Source organism: Callithrix jacchus, chromosome 3 (assembly GCF_049354715.1).
Source record: "Callithrix jacchus isolate 240 chromosome 3, calJac240_pri, whole genome shotgun sequence".
Lineage (NCBI taxonomy): Eukaryota > Metazoa > Chordata > Mammalia > Primates > Cebidae > Callithrix > Callithrix jacchus.
In genome coordinates this window covers 180,087,542-180,113,376 of record NC_133504.1, presented here as the reverse complement: position 1 = coordinate 180,113,376, position 25,835 = coordinate 180,087,542, and the positions used below count along the sequence as shown (strand labels likewise).

General features: G+C 40.3%; 1 non-coding gene and 1 pseudogene across 1 annotated transcript; one reads left to right on the top strand and one right to left on the bottom strand.

Annotated features, from left to right (window-relative positions):
* The window catches only part of LOC144581693 (uncharacterized), a 151,502-nt pseudogene that overhangs the window by 43,695 nt on the left and 81,972 nt on the right, over positions 1–25,835 (top strand).
* LOC118152518 (U6 spliceosomal RNA) lies at positions 10,781–10,887 on the bottom strand. The gene has a single exon (XR_004741278.3). It is a non-coding gene; the product is annotated as a U6 spliceosomal RNA (small nuclear RNA).

The window sequence follows — 25,835 nt, the reverse complement described above, 5'->3', positions numbered from 1 at the left end:
TGGTAATATGGGAAGATGCTACTGATACGTAGAACTGTTGCAAGGACTAGATGATACATATCGAACACTCAGCAAAGAGCTTAATGAACATGGGGTCATGTTGGAGTAATGCATATAAGTTTGTATGAGTAGGTAGAAAGTCAGGGTGTACACACTGAGTACCTCGGTTTTCTGGTGGTTCTGTCAGGTGTTGTGGTAGTGGGATGGTCATGAAGATGCTTACTGTGCAAGAGCTGTTCTGGATAATGGGAGAAGGAACCAATAACTCACCATTTCCTTCCTCTGGCATTTGCATAGAAGGCAAATTGGCTTAAAATGAGAAGGAAGGGCACTGGTTTAGACTGTCCTTTTCCTGATTAATGCAAATGAGTGAGGCTGAACAGAATGGCTCAGATTTTTGGAACTTGCTATCAAAAAGTATAGTCGGTTCTTCATAGCTGGGTGCCTGTTTGGTAGGTCACCTTCTTGAAACGTGACACAATGTGTCTTGTTTTGTGTAGAACTCGTTTGGTGTTCAAGTGATCTCTTCTTTTAGGGTGTACTGTCTGAAGTAATGGGAGGGAAAATTTCAGCTTCTGAAATTATGCGACTATTTAGTTAAACGTAGGGTTAAAGATGTCACAAAAAGCGCAGTGGATAGGGTGAGTTGATACTGATTTCATTACCAACTAGCTGCATGGTTTCAGTTAAGATCTGGAGAAGGAGAGGTTTAGACTTAGCATTTAGTGATTCTTACTTAGTTCTCCAACCACCTGCAATACAAGATCCCCCCTAAGCAATTCTTGCATCTTGAAGATATAGAATAAAAGGGGATGCAGTTGGTGGGAGGAAGATGTTATCTAACACATTAAAGGTAGCAACTCATCATGTATGATGTTAATTACTTACTATTTTTCCTGTGTACTAACAGATGTGCTTGGCAAACATTATCCTGTCTTCTAGGTACTGAAAACATGATAATCACCAAGACAGACCCAGCTCTTACTTCATGGACATTATCACCTTGTTTTCACTGAAGCAGCCTGATAAGGACCTTCAATGTACAATAGAGTATGCTTCAATACTTCACTAAATATTTGAGACGCAGCTTGATTGCATTCATATAATATTACATACTTTGAAAATTACATTTTATTCCCATTTGTATGTCTAGGATCCAGCACACCTTCTAGCACACACGAGGTATACAATAAACATCTAAAAGAAACAGTCCCTGGTAATTTGAGAATGTGGAGACTGAATAATGTAATTACTATTTGGGTACATTATGGAAGAAAGAGCATATATAAAATATATATACATAAATGGTAGGGAATTAACATGTCTTTAGCATTTACTATGTGACATCCATTGTGTGGGTACTTTAAATACATTTGTTAATAGGATTCTTTTTAATTGCTTGGTTTTTTTTTAAGGTGGAAAAACTGAAATCCAGAAAGGATACATAAGTAGCCTATATTATTTAGCTATTACGTAGTAGAGAAATAATTTAAATCATGGCCTTTATGACTCTAAAGACTATAATCACCTTGTTCTATTTCTGTGTGTTTCTATGGTTGCAGGAGTTACTATTGCAATCAGATGTAAAAATCCTAACCAGTGCGATTATGTAAGTGAAGGCGCTGTGATTATTGCGAAGCCCCCAGATCCTGCCTGCCTAGTCAGACTTTCTCCAGCTTCACTGTAACTGACCACAGAGATTCCAAAGTTTATAGACCGGAATAGACCCCAGACTGAATATGGCATAAAATTACAAATTGGAGTTAAAATAAGTGCTTTTGTTATTTTATAATACTGATTTACATTGAGATGATGGTTTATAGATTTCAAAGCACTTGTTTCTGTGTCAACATGCCTGGAGAACAGGCAAGACAGGGACCAGCAAGGGTTACATTACTCACTCAAGATCTCCCTGCTGGTTAGAGGCCAGGCTGAGTCTGTTTTTCTACTTGTACGCAGAATAATGAGATACTCTCAGATTAGATCAACCATGTGTATACCAACTCTAAGCTAATGCAGCAGATACATGAATTTATAGTGAGGCTTAAAATAGTAACAATGCAATTTCATAACATCTTACAATTTATTTTCCCTGTTAGAAAGGAAAGATGCCCTTTCTTCTTTCTTTCTTTGTGCTTTGTAAGAAAACCTAGTTGTGGGTGCAGTCATGGGCAGAGAAGAGGGTCTCAGCTCTTTCAATTTTCAGACTATTAGAAAGGAAGGAAAAATTTTTAGTTATTTGGAAGTGGTAATAAATGAGATGGTGAGACACAGTTCTCAGGAGACCCAAGCAATTTTGAGACTTAAACATTTTTTGAAAAAAGCTCCTCACACAGGAGGATCTTTGTAGGTCTGCAAGTCAACATATCCCACCTAAAGTTGCAGCCAGGGAAGGCACACCTTGCTTTTCTTAGCCAAGGGAGCTAAGACACAACTTACCAGTGAGTTGGTCATTAGCCAAGAATTATACACTATTGCTTCTGTTGGTTTCACGGGTGGGGGTAACTTTTCTCTTTCCTTTCCTCCTCTGAGTTACGTTCGGGGCTCAGCACACTTCCATTCCTCTGGAGGCAGGTAGCTTGGTTCAAAGAAGTACACAGTGGATTTAGGAAATACAAGATGGGGAGTCTGATGTCTGCTCCATTATGTACTTGGGCATACAAGTGGCTGTTCTCATTTCATTTAGAGCTGGCCAATCTTCCAGCCACCCTCAGGTTCTAATTCCCCCATGAAAGCCCCTTAATGTTACCGCATCTTTTCCTTCTGCCCTGAACTTCAACACTTCTGACAAGCCTTTTGTAGCACAGGGTTTAGCACCAAGTTATACACCATCTTGTGGTCATTGTTTTTAAGTGTCAGTTTTAGATCCTTAACTGAGTTGAGAGAGCTTTTAAACTCAACCATGTGAGAAATGGGTAATTGAACAACTACCGTCCACTTTATTAGTTATCAAAGATAAATGTGTGAGCCATGGCTGATATTCTTGGGTGGCTCATATCTAGTAGTAGAGACAGACCAGTAATCTAAAAACTAAAATGCACTGTTATAAGTGGTGTAAAATAGAAAGATGTACCAAGTCCTATGGGAGAAGGAGAAATAAGTATGGCAGGGTGACTATGGAGGAGGTATTTATTACCGAACACCTTCATGTTCTGAGCCCTGAGCTAGAAACTGGTGTGCACCATCTTATTTAGTAAATAAACAAGTAAATATTTATTTAGTAAATAAAACCATCTTGCAAGAAGATGTGAAGCAGAATCCCTGTCTTCCAAATGAGATCAAGCAAGAAGTGATTTGCCAAGCTTAGAGGGCTTGGTGGGACCCACAGGTCTCCTGGTTGTCAAGGCTATGCCATGCAGTTTTCCATTATCCTGCCTCTGAAGAAGATGCACTGGTCCTTGCTAGCAAGCGCTGCTCAGCCGTTGCCCTCTCAGGCCTTGCCTTCCTTTAGGTGATTTTGGGCCATTTGCACCCTTTCTTTCACATGAACGTCAATTTTGCTGGAGTTAGACAACAAGCAACAGTAAACAAAAAGTCCTTTCTTTTTTATAATATAAAGAAGTCTTTCATTATTAATTTCCTGTTAAAACATGAATTTGGAGGAATAAGTTTTAATGTTTTTTAGTATTATTTGCTTGGTAGCCAGACACAATTGTGAGGAGTCCGACACATGCTAAGATAGTCCACCAAACCTGCTTTGGAAGCAATTTCTTCTCTGACTTTGTTGTAAAACCTCTTTGTTATTCAAGTGGACTTATTTATCCCAAGAAACAATAGATTTAAATATGATTTTGATAGTAAGGGAGAAAAGAAGGAACAAAGGGAAAAAGGAAGAAGAATAGAAGGAAGAGTGGGTTAAGAAGGTGGACCACTGCAGGTTATTCTGGGAGTGATAGTCTACGAGCAGCTCTGGGCCCTCTTCTTGGACACACTGAAGATTCTGTGTTCACGCACCTCCAGTCAGAGGAATGCCTCTCATCACAGGGCTCCTCTGTCACTATACTGCAGTGTTCAGTATTTTGTCTTCTCTTTTCATCTGACAGTTAAAGTGTCCAGTGTCTTATTGACTTAATAATCCTGCTGGTGGAATGAGGTGTATTTTACTTGATTGATGGGTCTTTCCATCTGAAACATTTCCATCTTTCCAACTTAATTTTTCAAAGCACCTCCTCCCAACCCCGACATCACTCTATATTCCAGTCAAACTGAGATTCCCTGCCCCTCAACACTTGGTTTCTGCCAGTTCTTCTCTTCCATTCTACTTTGTTCTTCAAAATCCAATTTATCAAAGGCTTCCCTATAGTCATCAATCAAAATCTATCTTTCTTCCTCTGTTATTAACATCTATAGGTGGAAGATACTCACACCAGATCCAAATCCAACTTCTGTCACTCATCAGTTGTGTGATCTTGGGTACGTTACATAACTCATTTGAACCTCAGCTTCCTCTTATTGGATGAGGAACGTAACTCTTCCCCCATACCTTTGGGACTTTGTACATGTTATTTTCTCTGACAAAAACAATCTTCTCCTCCGATTTATTTGGCTGACTCATTCTTCAGGACTCAGCTCAGAAGTCACTTCTTCCTGGAAGCCTTCTTTGGTTTCCTAAATCAGATTAAATGTCCTGGCTATTCTCCTGTACTTTCTCTGTCATTACCTCCTGTTACATCGTAAATACGTGTTTGTATCCCTCTCAAGACCACATCACCAGGCCTAGACCATAGATTACATGAACAGTAAATATCACCAGAAGATGCTTTGCTAATCATATGGGTTAAGCACCAGGCACATCGTAGCTGTTCAATAAGTCATCATTCCCTATACTTTAGTATACATTGCACTGAAGTTAGTGTTATTTGTTTATGTCTCTCCACTTGATTTTGTGTATTAGAAGACATAGACTCACTTGCTTTTATATGTCTTCAAATCTAAATCCACAACTCAATTATCTTTGTGTCCCTCACAGGATCTAATATATACAAAAGGACAAATGTTGGATTGAGTCAAGATGCACATCAATTAAAATTCTTTAAATTCAAGGCTTCACATGAGGAAAGCATTTTGCCAACCTTCACTGATGTTATAATAGAGAATCCGGTTTACTTTAAAAAGGTTTCTCTTTTTGATAAGAGGTGCTCAGTAAATAATTATGGAACACATCAGTGATGAACACATCAGATTTTTCCTGTTTGTGCATGTACTGGATTCTAAAGTGGTCTGATGAGGATGGGGTAACCCCCATTCTTCATCTTGCCTCTCATTGTGCCTTGCTCCTGGACTGGTGCTTAGAGGGGCTTGTTGAATTGAACTGTGGAAAAAGCTATTATAATTCTGCTTTTTTCTTCCTATTTGAAATCTTAGAGAACTGCCCAAAAGGCTGCTTTGCTGTACAGAGATGTAGACAGTATGTGAGTATATAAAAGGAGAGAAACAGAGAGGAGAGGCATGGATTAATTGTTAAAAGGAAAACAAATCATGTTAAGTCAGCGATGAAAAATCACATCCTCTCATCTCTTTTTCTTGCTGCCTATTAGGGGGTTGTCCAGGAAAGATCAAGTAAGAGACTGAGGTTTCCTCAGAGATGAGCAACCAAAATGTCAGCTGGAGATGGAAGATCAAGGCAACATGGGGGTGGGAGGGTCTTCTTCAATCTGCTCCCAGTCCTGCCAGGCAGGGCTTGTCTTGTCTAGAAGTTCCATTGCCAAGGGCTTCCTCCTCATCCTCTCAACTCAGCTTAACTGCCAGGGCTATTGAGAGACAGAAGTATGAACAGGGTAGGCATGAGGGCAGGTGTTGAGAGCAGGCACTGCAGCAGTGATGCAAAAGAAGAATCACTTATTTTGTATCAGGATTTACAAGTATAATGAGGCTTTGTCTGTTGATTTTCTCTCTGCCATCCATCAACCCTGTTCTGCTGGAAGCAACGCCCAGGTCCTGATGGGTCTCCAAAACATTAGTTTGCTCTCCTCTCCTGCCTAGTAGTGCTAGTAAACAAAGGAAATAGAGCTACAGATGGAAGTTGTTTGCTGCAGTAGTGTGTCTGGGGGCGGGCAAGGCTATGGCTGGTGTCCCTGCCAGGAAACACACCAGCTGGTGATGTTTTTACGTCTGCTCTCCCCAGCTCCAACTCCGAAGGGGAGCAAGTAGGAGGATTGATGTGCTAAGCCTGCCTTTCTTCTCCCTCCAGCTTCCATTTTGGGTTTATGCACTCTTGGCATAAGGGCTGCCCAGCTGTAGGCCCTGCTTCTCACATATCCTGGCAGTGAAGCTGTGATGATTGCCCCTTTGGGATGAAGGAAGGAGGTGGATGGCTTCCTGCACCTGCTCTGGCTTGCTTTAGGGATTTCCCCCTCTCACCCATTATGCTGAGATGACTTTTTACAAATGGACTATTTCTAGCTTATTGTAGTGATATAGTTGAATTGAATTATCTGCTCAGAAGGAAAGCCTTATGGATACAATTAGTGCTGTATCTTGAGAGGAGACAGCCTGGATCCCATGTTCAAGCCTGGCCACCCATCACCTCTGTCACACTGGGTTCCTCAATGCTAAAGGCATTGCAGTCTTTGGACTACATGATTCTGGATTAATTGACTTTTCAGACTTACTTATTTAACCTTCCTTACTCTTGCAGTGTCTTCATTTGTGAAATGAAGAATGAATGAAAAAGTGGATAAATAGATAAATACATAAATGTATGTATGTATGTATCATCTGTTTGTCTATGTATCTATCTGTATCTATGTTTCTATGTATGTATGTATGTATGTATGTATGTATCTATCTATCTATATATCAATCATCTGTTTATCTCTCTCCCTCTCTCTGTGAGTTTTAATTCTGATGACTACATGCTGTTTTAGCTCTACAAGTTCTGCTTATTTGTGTAGAAATCTCACGGGTTTTCAAAATCCTATTTTACAGTGAGATGTTTATAACTTGGGATTACCAGTACTTCACGTTCTCAGATCATTTATATTTGCTTGTATGTGTGAATATCTGCATGTGTTCATGTGATGGTCTTTAATACCCTATCTTGAGAGTTATAGCACATCGTGAAGGCACTGTAAGGTCAAAATGTCTAGGTTGAATCTTAGCGCTGCTACTCACTAGTGATTTCACCTTGTTCAAGTGGCTTAATGTCTCTGTACTTCAATTTTTGTCTTTTATAAAATGGAGGTAATAATGATAATGCCTCTTAGTGTTGTATGATTCAATGAGCTTGTATAGTAATTACTTAGACAATGACTGGCATATGGTATGTTATATAAAGGTATGCTGTTATTCTGGGGGATGGTCAAGGTACATAGTATCAGAGTTTCTTACTCTCAGGAAGTTGTTTACATAAAGATATATGAATATCTTTATCTTGTGTATGAGATTATAATTTTGCATTCAGAAAGTATTCCATGTAAAGGCTCTCTTATTCCTCAATTTTCTTTCCATCCTCCATCTTTCCTTGTCTTGCTCCAGAGGCCCCTCCTTAAGTGTCCCATCTGATGTTCTACCTCCCTCTGACATAAAAACACAATCCCTTGACCATGCCCCTTCTTTGTCATACAGATATAGATATATGCACACACACCAGCTTGTATGTGCATGTGGTATAAGTAGTAATTCCAACGTCAATAGGAACTGAGGCTTCTACTCATTAGAGAGGAAACATATAAGTAAAATGAACTCCTGATATATTTTCTCCTAGTAAGAAAAAAACAAATTAGTTGTGTCCTCTGAAAAAGCCTAGGCAGAATGATAAACCCAGTAACAAGGAGGACCCGTGACATCTAAATTGTGGTCTCCAAATATCATTTCTTACTAAGGAGCTTGGGCTTCTTTGAGAAATGGATGATTATAAGTGTGAGACAAAATATGCATGAGGTAAGTCTGGAGCCTCTCATTGCCTCAGAAAGCAAGGAAGCTATCAAAGGCCTTTGGGACCATGTAAAATTAACTTAGGAACAATATGAAATTTTTTCTAAAGGCTCAATATGGGAAATTTAATACCAAAAGAGGTAATCTGTGCAATATATTGAAATATATCAAATATGTTAAAAATTCTTGAGCCTGTAATGATATTTTAAACAAACAAAAAGATCACTGATTACTTTTGGATGATTCTAGAGACCCTATTAATTATGATTATTACTAATTTAATTTTTCCATAAGGTATTGGAGTACAGGTGGTATTTGGTTACATGTGTAAGCTCTTTAGTGGTGATTTGTGAGATTTTGCTGCACCTGTCACCCGAGCAGTGTACACTGCACCATATTTGTAGTCTTTTATCCCTTGCCCCCTCCCACTATTTTCTCCAGGTCTCCAAAGTCCACTGTATCATTCTTATGCCTTTGCATCCTCATAGCTTAGCTCCCACATATCAGTGAGAACATGTGATGGTTGGTTTTCCATTCCTGAGTTACTTCACTTAGAATAATAGGCTCCAATGTTTCAACTTTTTCCCATTCAGCATTATTTTGGCTGTGGGGTTGTCATAGATGGCTTTTATTACCTTGAGGTATGTCCCTTGTATGCCAACCTTGCTAATAGTTTTAATCATAAAGGAATGCTGGATTTTGTTGAGTGCTTTTTCTGCATCTATTAAGATGGTCATGTGATTTTTATTTTTAATTTTGTTTGTGTGGTGTATCACATTTATTGACTTGCATATGTTAAACCATCCCTGTATCCCTGGTATAAAACCCACTTGGTCATGGTGGATTATCTTTTTGAGATGTTGTTGGATTCGGTTAGCTAGTATTTGGTTAAAGATTTTAGCATCTATGTTCATCAAGGATATCGGTCTGTAGTTTTCTTTTTTTGGTTTTGCACTTTCTGGTTTAGGCATTAGGGTAATGCTGGCTTCATAGAATGAGTTAAGGAGGGTTTCTTCTTTCTCAAACTTGTGGAATAGTGTCAAAAGGATTGGTACCAATTCTTTTGAATGTCTGGTACAATTCTGCTTTGAATCTGTCTGATCTTGGACTTTTTTCCATTGGTAATTTTTAAATTACCACTTCAGTCTCGCTGCTTCTTATTGGTCTTTTCAGGGCATCTGATTCTTCCTGATTTAAGCTAGAAGGGTTGTATTTTTCCAGAAATGTATCCATCTCTTCTAGGTTTTCTCGTTTATGTGTGTAAAGGTGTTAATAGTAGCTGTGAATAATGTTTTGTATTTTAGTTGTGTCAGTTGTGATATTTCCTGTTTCATTTCTTAGTCAGGTTATTTGGATTGTCTCTCTTCTTTTCTTGATTAATCTTGCTAATGGTTATCAATTTTATATATCTTTTCAAAGAACCAGCTTTTTGTTTCATTTATCTTTTGGTTTTTTGCTTGTTTGTTTCAATTTTATTTAGTTCTGCTTTGATCTTGGTTATTTCCTTTCTTCTGCTGGATTTGGGTTTGGTTTGTTCTTGTTTCTCTAGTTCCTTGAGGTGTAACCTTAGATTGTCTGTGCTCTTTCAGGCTTTTTGATGTAGTTGTTTAGGGCTATAAACTTCCCTCTTACCCTGCTTTTGCTGTATCTCAGAGGTTTTGATAGGTTGTGTCATTACTGGCATTCAGTTTGAAGAATTTTTAAATTTCCGTCTTGATTTAGTTTTTGACCAGTGCTCATTCTGGAGCAAGTTATTTAATTTCCATGTATTTATATGGTTTTGAAGTTTCTTTTGGTGTTGATTTCCAGTTTTATTCCACTGTGATCTAAGAGAGTGCTTGATATAATTTCAATTTTCTTAAATTTACTGAGGCTCATTTTATGGCCTATTATATGGTCTATCTTGGAGAAAGTTGTATGTGGGGTTAAATAGAATGTGTATTCTGCAGTTGTTGGATGAGATGTTTTGTATGTATCTGTTAAGTTCATTTGTTCCAAGGTATAGCTTAAATCCACTGTTTCTCTGTTGACTTTTTGTCTTGATGACCTGCCTGGTGCTGTCAGCGGAGTATTGAAGTCCCCCAGTATTACTGTGTTGCTGTCTATAGGTCTGTTAGTAATTGTTCTATAAATTTGGGAGCTCCAGTGTTAGGTGCATATATGTTTAGAATTATGTTATTTTCCTGTTGGACAAGGCCTTTTACCATTATATAATGTCTCTTTATCTCTTTTAACCACTGTTACTTTAAAGTTTGTTTTATTTGATATAAGAATAACTACCTCTGCTTGCTTTTGGTGTCCATTTGCATGAAATGCCTTTTTCCACCCATTTATATTAAGTTTATGTGAGTCTTTGTGTGTTAGGTGAGTCTCCTGAAGGCAGCAGATGGTTAGTTGGTGAGTTCCTATCCATTCTGCAGTTCTGTATCTTTTAAGTGGAGCATTTCGGTCATTTACATTCAATGTTAACTATTGAAATGTGAGGTGCCATTGCATTCACTGTGGTCTTTGTTGGCTGTGTACTTTGGTTTATTGCTTTTGCTTTTTAGCTGGTATTTTTGTTTTATAGGTCCTGTGTGAGTTATGCTTTAAAGAAGTTCTATTTTGATGTGTTTCCAGGATTTGTTTCAAGATTTAGAGTTCCTCTTAGCAGTTCTTATAGTGGTGGCTTGGTAATGACAAATTCTCTCAGAATTTGTTTGTCTGAAAGTGACTGCATCTTTCCTTCATATATGATGCTTAGGTTAGCTGGATACAAAATTCTTGGCTGATAATTGTTTTGTTTGAGGAGCCTGAAGATAGGGCCCCAATCCCTTCTAGCTTATAGGTTTCTGTTGAGAAATCTACTGTTAATCTGATAGGTTTTCCTTTATAGGTTAACTGGTGCTTTCGTTTCATAGCTCTTAAGATTCTTTCCTTCATCTTAACTTTGCATGTCATCTGTGTGCAGGGGCCATGCTGATCTTCTCTATATCGTTCCAATTTTAGCATATGTGCTGCTGAAGTGAGAACTTCATCTTAACTTTGAAGAACCTGATGATAATGTGCCTAGGAGAAGATCTTTCTGTGGTGAGTTTCCCAGGTGTTCTTTGTGCTTCTTGTATTTGAATGTCTAGGTCTCTATCCAGGCCAGGGAAGTTTTCCTCAACTATTTCCCCAAATATGTTTTCCAAGCTTTTAGAATTGTCTTTTTCTTCAGGAACACCAATTATTCTTAGGTTTGATCATTTAACATAATCTCAGACTTCTTGGAGGCTTTGTTCATATTTTCTTATTCTTTTTTCTTTGTCTTTGTTGGATTGGGTTAATTCAAAAACCTTGTCTTTGAGTTCTGAATTTCTTTCTTCTACTTGTTCAATTCTATTGCTGATACTTTCCAGAGCATTTCACATTTCTAAAAGTGTGTCCAAAGTTTTCTGAATTTTTAATTTTTTAAAGCCATCTGTTTTATTGAATATTTCTCCCTTTATTTCTTGTATCATTTTTTGGATTTCCTTGCATTGGGCTTCTCCTTTCTCTGGTCCCTCCCTAATTAGCTTAAAAACTAACCTCCTAGATTTTTTTTTCAGATAAATCAAGGATTTCTTCCTAGTTTAGATCCATTGCTGGCGAACTAGTATGATTATTTTCAGGGTGTTGAAGGGCCTTGTTTTTTTATATTACCAGGGTTGGTAATATAACAGGTAATACTACAGGGCTGGTACAGTATTCAGTAAATTACATAAGATATTTAACACTGCATTATAAAATAGGCTTTGTGTTGTTGGATAATTTTGCTCCATGGTAGGCTAATGTAAGTGTTGTAAGCACTTTTAAAGTAGGCTAGGCTCAGCTATGATGTCTGAGGTTAGGTATATTAAATGCATTTTTGACTTATGGTATTTTCAACCTGCAATGAGTTTATGACATAACCCCATTGTAAGTTGGGGAGCATCTGTATAATGATTAGGTGAAAAGATAATGGGGGACATTATGAAAGATAGATGAACTGACAACACTGAATAATCTTACCATCATGTAAATAGAAGCAATCAAACATTAGGTGCTTCCTGATAGAACCTCACTATATCATAAAAGTTGACTGAAATTGAACTTGAATGTGATCAAACCTCTAAATCTACCTAACACCTTCTAGGAAATGCAGGGGATAGAGGAACACACTAAACAACACCCCAGGCATGCACTTGAAAAAATCTAGAATGTGAGAAACTCTGCTGAAATAATTACACTTTACTCCAACAAGTAAGTTGTAAGGGAAACAAAAGAGTTTGAAAAAGCCTTTAGATTAAAAACAAAGACAGAATAACCATGGTAATAAGGAAAAGGAGAAGCTTTGAACAGACTGGATCCTTGATAATACATTAGGGTTAGTGTATTAGTCTGTTCTCACACTGCTAATAAAGACACACCCAAGACTGGATAATTTATAAGGAAAGAGGTTTAATTGACTCACAGTTCCACATGGCTGGGGAGGCCTCACAGTCATTGTTGAAGGTGAATGAGGAGCAAAGTTATGTCTTACATGGTGGCAGACAAAAGAGTTTGTATAGGGAAACTCCTCTTTATAAAACCATCAGATTTCATGAGATGTATTCACTATCATGAAAACAGCATGGGAAAAACCCACTCCTATGATTCAATTACCTCCCACTGGGTCCCTCCCATAATATGTGGAAATTATAGGAGCTATAATTTAAGATGAGAGTTGGGTGGGGACACAGCCACAACATATCATTCTGCCCCAGCCCCTCCCAAATCTCATGTCCTCATATTTCAATACCAGTCATGCCTTTCCAACAGTCCCCAAAAGTCTTAACTTATTCCAGCATTAACTCAAAAGTCCACAGTCTAAAGTCTCCTCTGAGATAAGGCAAGGCAAGGCAAGTTCCTTCTGCCTATGAGCCTGTAAAATCAAAAGCAAGTTAGTTACTTCCCAGATAAAATGAGGGTAAGGCACTGGATAAATACACCCATTCCAAATGGGAGAAATTGGCCAAAACAAAGGGCTACAGGCCCCATGGAAGTCTGAAATCCAATTGGGCAGTCATAAAATCTTCAAGTTCCAAAGTCATCTCCTTTGACTCCATGTCTTACTTCCAGGTCACATTGATTCAAGAGGTGGGCTCCTACAGCCTCGGCAGCTCTGCCCCTGTGGCTTTGCAGGGTATAGCTTCCTTTCCTGGCTGCTTTCATGGGCTGGCATTGTCTGTGGCTTTTCTAGGTGCACCATGCAAGCTGTTGGTGGATCTACTATTCTGACATCTGGAGGATGGAGGCCCTCTTCTTACAGCTCCACTAGGCACTGTCCCAGTGGGTCTCTGTGTGTGAGCTCCAACCCCACATTTCCCTTCCACACTTCCCTAGAAAGGGCATGAAAAGCTCCATCCTTGCATATGGTCATTTCCATACATCCTCCAAAATCTAGGTGGAGGTTTCCCAACCTCCGTTCTTGACTTCTGTGTAACCACAAGCCTAATACCACGTGTAAGCCACTAAGGCTTGGGGCTTGTACCTTCTGAAGCAATGGACTAAGCTATACGTGGCCCCTTATAGCCATGTCTAGAGCTGAAATAGCTGGGATGCCGGATATCATGTTTGGAGGCGGCATAGAGCAGGAAGGCCCTGGGTCCGGCCCATAAAACCATTTTACTCTCCTAGATCTCCAGGTCTCTGATAGGAGGGGCTGCCATGAAGCTCTCTGACATGCCCTGGTGACATTTTTCCCATTGTCTTGTTGATTAGCATTTGGTTCCTCATTGTTGGTGGAAATTTCTGCAGCCAGCTTGAAATTTCTTCTCAGAAAATGGTTTCTTATTTTTCTTTCCTGTTGCATCATCAGGCTGCAAATTTTCCAAACTTTTGTCCTCTGTTAACTATTGAATGCTTTGCCATTTAGAAATTTCTTCCACCAGATACCCCAAATCATCTCTCTCAAGTTCGAAGTTCCACAGATCTCTATGGCAGGGGCAAAATGCTGCCAGTCTCTTGGCATAGCAAGAGTGACCTTTACCCCAGTTCCCAACAAGTTCCTTATCTCCAACTGAAATCAGCTTAACCTGAATTTTATTGTCAATATCACTATGAATGTTTCGGTCAAAGCCATTCTAAACAAATTTCTAAAAAGTTTCAAACTTTCCCAAATCTTTCTTTCTTCTGAGCCCACCAAGTCTCTAGAAAGTTCTAAACTTTCCCACATTTTTTCTGTCTTCTTTTGACCCTTCCAAACTGTTCCAACCTCTGACTGTTACCCAGTTCCAAAGTTGCTTCCACATTTTCAGGTATCTTTATAGCAGCATCCTACTCACAGTACAAATTTACTGTATTAGTCTGTTCTCAGACTGCTAATAATGGCATACCCAAGGTAAATTTTTACATTTACAAGGCATACCCAAAGAAAGAGGTTTAATTGGTTGGCAGTTCCACATGGCTGAGGATGCCTCACAACCATGGCTGAAGTTGAATGAGGAGCAAAGTCACATCTTACATGGCAGCAGGCAAGAGAATATGTGCAGGGGAACTCCCTTTTCTAAAACCATCAAATCTCATGAACCTTACTTATTAACATGAGAACAGCATGGGAAAAACTCACCCCTATGATTTAATGACCACCTACTGGGTTCCTCCCATGTCGTGAGAATTATGGGAGCTACAATTCAAGATGATATTTGGGTGGGGACACAAAAAAACTATGTCAGGTTTTTTTTTTTTTTTGACATAGCAGTGATATTATGGATATGCTTTTAAAAAGAGACCTTATCTTTGAGAGAGAAATAATGAAATAATAAATGAAATAGTATACCTAGAATATGCTTCAAAGTAATCTGGAAAGGAGAAATGGGGGCATACAAATGAAACAAGCATCATCATGAATTAATAATTGTTGAAAGCTGAAAACTGATACATAGGATTTTATTATATCATTTCCTCTAGTCTAGCATACATCTGTAATTTCCCTAATAAAAAATTTAAAACCAAAGAGAAGAGCAGTAGCAGCCATACTGTCTTTCCATGGAATTTCTCCACATCCTGCTTCCAAAGCTTCTCCTTGAACCCTCTTGCTCCTTGGGGCTAATCTTGCCTCCATTTGCTGGTCATGTCTTCCTCTGCCAGGTCCTGCAGGTTGATGACTTAGTTGGACAAGCTGTCTGGTTTTAATTTTTTTGCCCATGAATGCTGTTCCAGTGTATGCATGTTTTTCTCCCCAAGAGTCCAGCTTCCGGCTTTATTCCAGGTCTTGCCCTGCCCTCAAATACACTCAGACAAATATAAACCCCATGCTTTCAGGGCTTGTGTTCTTTGTCCCTGATGCTCACTCAACTGGGTTTGGAAATTGTTCATTTTCTTTCTTTTCCTTCCATGTAGGCAGTAGAATATGACTTGGAGGTAAGACTTATTTGGGAAAGCAAATAATTTTAGGAAAAGTAAAGAACATAAGGTACTAGGGAAGACACATATGGTAGGGTAAATTGAAATTTCCCATCCTAGCCCATTCCCCTCTTTGCCATGGCTTATATCAAAAGTGAAATATAATGATTGGAAAAGAGACATTTTGGCAGGGTGCCATCTTTTCCAGAGGGGTTGGCAAGAGCTATCCTCAGTTAATATGGAGGGCTTTAAAAAGAGTGTCAGCCCAGGGAAAGATGAATAAATTGTTTGCATGATAGGGGACTGTATTAGTCTGTTTTCATGCTGCTGATAAAGACATACCTGAAATGGGGAAGAAAAAGAGGTTTAATTGGGCTTATAGTTCCGCATGACTGGGGAGGTCTCAGAATCATGGCGGGAGGTGAAAGGCACTTCTTACATGGAGGCAGCAAGAGAAAATGAGGAAGAAGCAAAAGGAGAAACCCCTGATAAACCCGTCAGATCTCATGAGACTTAGTCACTATGATGAGAATAGCACAGGAAAGACTTTACCTTCCCCTGGGTCCCTCCCACAACATGTGGGAATTCTGGGAGATAGAATTCAACTTTAGATTTGGATGGGGACACAACCAAACCTTGTTATTTTGTCTAGGGAACTGCTCCTCCACACACAAATCTCACATCATCACATATCAAAACTAATAATGCCTTCCCAACAGTCTCCCAAAGTCTTAACTCATTTCAGCAGTAACCCAAAAGTCTACAGTCCAAAGTCTCATCTGGGACAAGGCAAGTCCTTGTCTATGAGCCTGTACAATCAAAAGCAAGTTAGTTATTTCCTAGATACAATGTGGGTGCAGGTATTGGGTAGATACAACCATTCCAAATGAGAGAAACTGGCCAAAACGAAAGGGTGACTGGGCCCATGCAAGTTTGAAATCCAGCAGGGCTGTCAAATTTTAGAGCTCCAAAATGATCTTCTTTGACTTCAGTTCTCACATCCAGGTAATGCTGATGTAAGAGGTGAATTCCAATGGTCTTGAGCAGCTCAGCCCCTGTGGCTTTTAGGGTACAAAGCCTCCCTCCCAGATGCTCTCATGGGCTGGTGTTGTGTGTATGTGGCTTTTCCAGGTTCATGATGCACACTATCAGTGGATCTACAATTCTGAGGTCTGGAGAACAGTGGCTTTGTTTTCACAGCTCCGGTAGGCAGTACCCCAGTAGGGACTCTGTGTTGGGGCCCTGACCCCACATTTCCCATCTGCTCTGCCCAAGCAAAAGTTCCCCATCAGCGCCCAGCCCCTACAGCAAACTTTTACTTGGGCATCCAGGCATTTACATACATCTTCTGAAATCTAGGCAGAGGTTCCCAAACCTCAGTTTTTTACTTTGGTGTACCAGCATGCTCAACACTATGTGGAAGCTGCCGAGGCTTGGGGCTTCCACCCTCTGAAGCCACAGCAGGTAGCTTGACCCCGTTCAGCTACAGCTGGAGCAGCTGGAACACAAGGCACCAAGTCCCTAGGTTGCACGTAGCACAGGGACCCTGGGCCCCACCCACACAGTCACATTTTCCTCTTGGGCCTCTGGGCCTGTGATAGGAGGGGCTGCGGTGAAGGTGTCTGATGTGGCCTGGAGACATTTTCCCCCATGGTCTTGGGGATTAACATTAGGCTTCTTGCTACTTATGTAAATTTCTGCAGCTGCCTTGAATTTTTCCTGGGATTTTCTTTTCTACTGCATCATCAGACTGTAAATTTTCTGAACGTTTATGCTCTGTTTCCCTTTTAAAATGGAATGCCTTTAATAGCACCCATTCACCTTTAGAATGCTTTGCTGCTTAGAAATTTTTTTCTGCCAGATGCCCTAAATCATCTCTCTCAAATTCAAAGTTCCACAAATCTCTAGCGAAGGGGCAAAATGCTGCCAGTCTCTTTGCTAAAACATAACAGGAGTCACCTTTGCTTCAGTTCCAACAAGTTCCTCATCTCCATCTGAGAACACCTCAACCTGGACTTTATGGTTCATATCACTATCAGCATTTTGGGCAAAGCAATTCAACAAGTCTATAGGAGGTTTCAAAGTTTCCCACATTTTCTTGTCTTCTCCTGAGCCATCCAAACTATTCCAACCTCTGCCTGTTACCCAGCTCCAAAGTCACTTCCACATTTTTGGATATCTTTTCAGCAATGCCTCAGGCTGCTGGTACCAATTTACTGTATTCATCCATTTTCATGCTGCTGATAAAGACATATCCGAGACTGGAAAGAAAAAGAGGTTTAATTGGACTTGCAGTTCACATGGCTGAGAAGGCCTCAGAATCATGGTGGGAGGCAAAAGGCACTTCTTCCATAGTGGCAGCAAAAGAAAATGAGGAAGAAGCAAAAGCAGAAACCCCTGATAAACCCATCAGATCTCATGACACTTAGTCACTATCACAAGAATAATACAGGAAAGGCCAGCGCCTATGATTTGATTATACCCCCCTGGGTCCCTCCCACAATATGTGGGAATTCTGAGAGAAGCAATTCAATCTGATATTTGGGTGGGGACACAGCCAACCACATCCATGACCAACCATCACATTTTGCCAAAAGTGAGGCTTCTCTCAGGACACTGGATTTCCAGCTGAAAACAGGCAAGTACCAGGCAAACCTGGACAAATTGGTCACACAGTAGTGAAACCAAAGATACATTTCTTAAAAACATATAGGTCAAGTCATGTGGGTAGATAATTTCTTTTATCATTGGAGATGAGTCTGTTTACTTTAGGATAAAATTAATAATTCTTGTGATACAGCATGTTTGCTGTTGAGTAATGGCCTAGCCAAGACACAGCTGGTTGGGAGATTGATACAGATTCAGACTACTCATTGTCCTTTCTCAACTCATAAGACCGTCTTCCATGGATCTCTACTTTAAAGCTAAAAGACACCCAGGCAGCGAAAATCTCCAACAATGCTTTGCTGAAGCCTTATAGTTTTAAATAACAATGCCAATATTAAACTGAAAATATAATTACTGAAAAGCGTTTACAATTCCTTTCCAGTTGCCATTTTTGTTCTTAGAGGGATATACTGTCACATTACTGTGCTCCATCAGTCCATGGAAATAATTCTTTTCTCTGAGTGGCTATGCACCAACTCCAAGTACAATTAGCTTCACTTGGCTGATTTTGCTTTTGATATTTAGGATTTCTCACTTTGAAAATTTAAGAACTTTAAAAAATTGGACCCTTGCTTTATAGGGTGACAGTGTGGGTTGGGAAACTGTTAGCTTGGCAAGAAGTTAACTTTGACTCTTTTGCCTTCTCGCCCTAAAGCTTCATCCTTTAGTGCAGAAGTTAATTTTGTGTTTGCAAGATGGATAGCAGATTTTCTTTTCCTTTCCATAGAAACAGCCTAAGTGGGAAAGAGCTCCCATTTGAGATCTTCCAATAGGACTATGTTTAATCAGGAATACATAAAATATATAGGTTCTGTGGAATGGCTTCAGGATTGTCAGACTGCATCCCACACTGTGTCAATACAATGCACATATTTTTAGCTAGAGTTTCCATAACTTTCACCAGATTCCAACGGAAACTTCAATTAAAAAAAATGATTGGAACCAATGTCTTAGAATGGTGAAGGGCACAAGGAGGATCAACAGAAGTGTTTTCCACCAAATGACAGAAGAATAAACACTCTTGATGCATTTTATTGTATTGATTCTGAGGACTAGAATTTTTAACTTCTCAAATTGGGGTGCGTCTTGTAACTGATATCATCTTAGATCAGATGAAGTACAGTAATCCTTTGTGGATTTTGTACACTTTATTTTATATTTCTGCCTTTCTTAGTAAGAAAGCCTAGTTGTCACAAACAAGGCATCAATACTGTCAAAAGAGCTTGGCTTCAGAGCCAGGGGACTTAGAATTCCTGGCCCTGCCACTTTTGAGCTGAGTGAGCTTTAGCAAATGATTTCCTCTCTCTAGCCTCTCTTTCCACATCTGCACACTGTGAAGGTATAATCAGCATGTGCCTCATAGTGTCTTTAAGGGTAGCTTGGTGGGAGGGGAGTGACAAGTGGGTTCTTCACAGCTCCCCCAACATTCTTCAACCTGGAATCGTTCTGTGTTACCTGTTTTGCAAAGCAGACTTGTTTCTAAGATTGTTTTTTTGTTGTTGTCGTTTGTTTTGTTTTTGAAGAATGGTTTCTGTTATTAGGGAAACAGAAAAATTAAAAGACCATTCAACTGGCACTTCCAATTGTGGCTTTAAAGAGTTTTACAAATGAGTCACTGGAGTTTTGTGCCTTCCTTTTGATGATGCAATTGATTTACCATTTGAGAGACTATACAATAGAGTGATTAGAAACACAGACATTGGGTAAGATAGACCTACCTGGAAAGTCATCTTTGCTGTGTGACAATGGGCAAGTAATTGCAATAATGGAGATAATTTTGGTACCTCTTTCTTGAGATTGTTTTGAGACACGAAGAAGATACTTCATGGAGAAAGTTCATGCATTGCCTAACAAATACAGAGCTTTAGTGACCACCAAGTATGACTAGTATTTCTGTCTCCTGGGTCTAAATGAGGTGAAGGCTCTTTATTCCTCCTCACCAGAGTATCTACATTAGAATTCTATCCCCCCAATTCCATCACATAGAAAGTCTTTCAGATCCTTGGACCCACAGTCAACCCCTAAGAGACGTCTGCTGATGCAGATGACCTTACAGAGATCATTATTCATATAGCAAGCACTTTCAGACAGGCAGGGGACATAAGAAATGATGACAACTGTGAAAAAGGCAGAATGAGGTTTAATTTAAGGAATGTTCATTGTGGCCCGAATGAGGGCACGAAAGGTGGTAAGAGGTGTTCTCTGCCATTTAGGAGCTGGCAGACAAACTAGGGACTTAGGTGACCCAGCAGTAAATGACATGCCAGGAACTCACAGCAGGACTGAGTGATCCCCACTTGCAGATCTCAAAGTAACGGGAGGAAATGATGTTTAAACCAAACTCTGAGGGAAGAGGAGAATGATCACAGGTGAAAGTCAAAGGGAGGAGGGCATCTTAGCCAGGGAAAGGCAAAAACCAGGAGTCCCCTACAAAATAACAGTAAAAAAAATTAAGCAGCGATTAAGCAAAATCGTAGTTACCGTTGCTTCTTAAGTGCTAGGTAACTATGAAACACCTTATACGCATTATTTCTTGTTGTTCATTTTGTCCTTAAACAATGCTGCAAGATAAGTTTTATTATTATATGATCCCCATTTTATAGATGAGGAAAAGGAAGCACAGAGAATGAAGTGTCTTGCCCACGCTAGTAGCTTGGTTTAGAACTCAGAAGTCCATTCTCTCAACCACATGTACTCATCATTCATGAGGCTGCTCTACCAAACTGGGGCTTGTTTATGAGTGGAGAGGAGTACAATGCCTCCCACCGGTCAGGGAAACAGTCCTGGTTCTTCCTGAGAGGATAGAGTTTCTTGACTGCAGAGCTATTGACATTTTAGGGGAGATAATTCTTTTTCTGCAGGGCTATTCTGTGCATTCTGGGACAGTTAGCAGCCTCACTGGCCTCTACCCACGAGATGCCAGTAACACTTCCTTCCCTGTTTGTGACAAACAAACATTTCTCTAGACATTTCTTAATGTGCCTGGCAGGGGGGAGGCAGAGTGATCCCCAGCTGGGAACCACCATAGCAGGCAGGCTTATGCTAGGCACTGGCTTGTAGCTCTGCACGAGCAGAGCTGAAGCCAGCAGAAATTCTCTCTGCTGTGCACAAAATTGTCTCCGGCAAACTTTCAGCTTTAAAGCTGTTCATCTCAGCAGCTGGGGTCTTGATTTCCACAAGGTGACTCATAGAGCCGCAGTCTGTGGGAGTCGGTGGGTTCTCTGTTCTGACAAGGCCCCTTGTGTGTTCGGGGGAGGTGTGGCCTCCAACCCATCAAAGCATGCCGGATGCACGGTTACATCTCTGCATTGTGCCTGCCAGGGCATGACAGTTGAAACACTGTGATCCAAGGCTTGTTTTGTCCTGACCAGCGTCAGAAGTTCAGAACCTTAGCTTGAGTAGCAAAATCGATTATATATTCTATTTGCAACAAGCGTACCAGCTCGTGCATCCATTCATCCTTTCACTTTCAGGGCCCACCTCTACAGACCACACTTACGTAACCTTCTTAAAGGTGTTTTCCATGGTGATTAGGTTTTGTAGAGTAGATTTGAGTGGTTTATCTGCATTACAAGTCTCTCTTGGGACTTTGGAAGGAGACCCTCGGTAGGCCGAGCAGGAGGAGTTTTTGAGTGGGGCTGGATTATAGAAGGAGCAAGCAGGGAGGAACAGTGTGGAAGGACAAAACTGAAACTCAGAAGAGCAGATTTTTCTCCAGGAAAGTACCAAAAGCAGGCCAGGTGTGGTGGCTCACATCTGTAGTCCCAGCACTTTGGGAGGCCAAGGAGGGTGGATCATGAGGGCAGGAGATTAAAACCATCCTGGCCAACATGGTGAAACTCTGTCTCTACTAAAAATACAAAAATTAGCCTGGCAGGGTGGCATGTGCCTATAGTCTCAGCTACTCAGGAGACTGAGGTAGGTGAACTGCTTGAACCCGGGAGGCAGAGGTTACAGTGAGCTGAGATTGCACCACTGCACTCCAGCCTGGGCGACAGAGCAAGACTCCATCTAAACACACGTGTGCACACACACATGCACACACACACAATATCAAATGCAGATCCTAAAACTAGAGATTGAGCCACAGTCTCTGGGGAAATGAGAGCCTGAGGAAGGAATCAGAGATGGTTGAGCAGAAGAGTCACTGCCTGCAGAGACATTTATTAGACAGACATTTAATGAGCACTAGCTATGAGCCAGACACTGGGCTGTGCAGTCTCAGAACAAACCCATGCAGCAGGTTCTACTATTCTAGAAATATAGGTAGAGAGGGGTGACCTGTGTAAAGTCACCTGGTTGGAATGTAGACTGGCCAGGGTAAGGATTCAGACCTGTTTGACCCCAGAACTCAGGATCTGACCCCCTGAGGTCTGTACCACTCTGAGCAGGGCATGCCTCTGGGGTGGAGTCTGGGAGGTCTGTCCCAATCTAAGGGATAAGGGACAAGGAGGAATATACTATTATTTCAGCTGTCCTCCCAGGGGCAGAGCCATGGGAGAATAGGAAGAGCTCTCTGGTTACTACTGAAGCTGAGAGAGGGATATTGGTTTACATACCTCCTGAAGAAGACACAGGTAGGATCCTGAATGCTGAATCCTGTCCCATTGCCTACCATGGAGGCTCTCTGCAATGCACAAAATTGTCTCCCGCAAACTTTCAGCTTTAAAGCTGTTCATCTCAGCAGCTGGGGTCTTGATTTCCACAAGGTGACTCATAGAGCCGCAGTCTGTGGGAGTCGGTGGGTTCTCTGTTCTGACAAGGCCCCTTGTGTGTTCGGGGGAGGTGTGGCCTCCAACCCATCAAAGCATGCCGGATGCACGGTTACATCTCCGCATTGTGCTTGCCAGGGCATGACAGTTGAAACACTGTGATGCCTTTGCTTTGGCTGTTGTAACAGAGTACTACACACTGCAGAGCTTATATAACATACACCAGTTGTCTCTCCGTTCTGGAGATTGGAAGTCCAGAATCAAAGTGTCAGGAGCTTTAGTTCCTTCTGAAGCCTGCGGGAATCTGTTCCAGATTCCTCTCTTAGCTACGAGTGGTTTGCTGGCAATCTTCGGCATTTCTTGGCTTACAGATGCATCATCCTGATCTCTGCCTTTATCCTCACCTGCATTCTCCCTGCGTGCATCTCTGTCAGTGTGTCTAACTTGCCACTTTTTACAAGGACACCAATCATATTGGATTTGGGTCCACCCTAATAATCTCATCTAGCTTAATCATCTGCAAAACCCTATCTCCAAGTTTAGGTCACATTTACAGGCACTGGAGGTTAGGGCATCAATATTTTTGAGGGGATACAATCGAACCCACAACAGGGGACATCCCAGTAAAACACACAATCATTGTTCGTTTGGGCTTTGGTCCCAGATCTCTTTCTGAGATGAGTTGGCCATGTGAGATTGGTGAGGCACTGTGTCCCTTAAAGATAAGACTTGAGGAACGGTCAGCTCCAACAGTATTCTGTTTCTTCTCCTGTCTCTAACACCTTCGTCCTGCACCAGCCTTTCAACACTACTTAGTTAAAGGAAACTTAAGAATGCCTAGGGACTAGCAGCACTTGGAGAAAACAGAGGGAAGAGATTAGTGAGAGTTATACCTAAAGTTCTTCTCCCTTCCCTTGGCAATGCCATCTTCCTGCCTTCTGGCCACTTTGTGTGAGCTTGAAACTCCATTTTCTTTATGGCCTATGTCACAGAGACTTTTCTTTAAAACAGGTTTTCCCTGCTCCCTCCCTTTCTTTTCTCCCTCCCTTTTTTCCTTCTTTCATTTTTTTCCTTTTTGTTAAGGAAGGGGAGGTAGAGTGAAAGGAAGAAGCCTTATTCTCTTCCCAGGGAATAGAGTGTAGTGAGAATAACTTAATAGGGAGCAGGTGGGAAGTCTAACCTTTCCTTTTTACTCTAATTTTGGTCCCTCCCCATTTACAGCATTCTTTTTAACTGAAGGGACTGAAAGTGTGTAGTCCTCAGGTAGGACTGAGTCCAGAAATGGAATATGGTGAGGACCACACAGGGGTGAGAAGAGGGAAGCAAAAACAGGCCTGACAATGTAATGTGCGCACCCATCCAGTTCAGCTAGATGTGTGGACACCAACTCGTTTAGATTAGCTTCTTTTGTCTTGATGTATAATCTAACTGTCAGAGAATCTAACTGTGCTAGGATTTTTGCATATCACAAACATGTTGCTATTAACCACCATCTGTAGTTAGCAAAATAGAGAGCTGAATAATGAAGGAAGGAAGCAACTAACATTTCTGAGCATTTATCATGCGTGAGGCACTGCATTAGGGACTTCTGCATATATTCTTTTGTTTCATCCATCAAAGCCAGGGAAGCAGGGAAGCAGGCAACATCAATCCAGTTTCACTGATGAGGATGCAGAGGCATCGCTTAAGGTTAGAGAATATTTCTAGGCACCACAAGCCTGGTCATTAATGGTTTACGTCACACAGTGTTGCTGAACTCATTTATTAAAAACTTTAAAGTAAATTCCTCACAGTTTTCTGTTTTTAAATTTTATGTATGTATGTATGTATGTATGTATGTATTTATGAGACAGGGTCTCGCTCTGTTGCCCAGGATGGAGTACAGTGGTACAATCTCAGCTCACTGCAACATCAACCTTCTGGGCTCAAGCACTTCAGTTTCCTGAGTTGCTGGAACTACAAGTGTGAACCACCACACCCCAGCTAGTTCTATTTTTTTGTAGAGATAAGGTCTTATTATGTTGCCCAGGCTAGTCTTGAACTTCTGGACTCAAGTGATCTTCTTGCCTCAGCCTCCCAAAGTGCTGGGATTACAGACATGAACCACTGTGCCTGGCCACAATTTTCTATATCTGCAACTATATCACCTGTGAATGGAGACAGTTTCAATTCTTCTTTTTTTTCAATCTGGTTGCTGTTTATTTCTATTTCTTGCCTAATTCTTCTTGCCTAATTGCTGCAGTACAATGCTGGCATAAAGGTGGCAAGAGTGGATATCCTTAGGTTTTTCCTGATCTCATGAGTAAAAGCTTTCAGTTTTTCACCATTGAGTGTGATATTAGCTGTGAGTTGGTTGTAGATGCTCTGTATCAGGTTGAGGACATTTTCCTCTATTTCCAGTTTAACAAACTAGATTTAAAAAGAAAATCATGAAAGGATGAATAATTCTATGTTTCTGAAGTAAGTTCCTAGCTTTTTTTGGGGGAATTTTTAATCCATATTTATAAGGGATATAGGGCCATAGTTCTATATTCTTAAAATATCTTTATCCAGGCGTTGGTATTAGGGTAAGAATGGTCTCATAAAATAAGTGAGAAAATCTGTTTTTTTGATTTCTGTTTTCTTTTGAAGAGTTTGTCCATGATTGAAGATTGGTATTAATTCATCTTTAAACATTTGTAAAATTCATCAGTGAAGATATCTGTGTCTGAAATTTTGCTTTTTGTAGGAAGTTTTAAAGTAACTAATGTCATCATTTATTATAGATTTATTAAGATTTTCTATTTCAGTACTTTTTATCTTGCTACTATTTTGTCCATTTCATCTTGATTATCAAATTTGTTGGCATAGCTGTTTATAGTATCCTTTTATAAATGTTATAATTTCTGTAAAGTAAGTAGTGATGTCCCATTTTTCATTTCTGTTTTGAGTTCTCTCCTCACTTTCTGTTAGTTTAACTAAATGTTTGTCAAGTGTTTTGGCCTCTAAAGAAAGAGCTTTTGATTTTATTGATTTCCACTATTATTTTCCTATTTTTAATTTATGTATTTTCTAGTCTTTGTTATTCCATTTTCCTGCTTGCTTAGGTTTCAGTTTGCTCTTCCTTTTTATTTCTTAAAATGAAAAGTTAAGTTACTTACTCATTTGAAATATATCTTATTCTTCTTTTTAAAATATAGGTGATAAGCACTGCATTAGCTGCAGACTGTAAGTTTT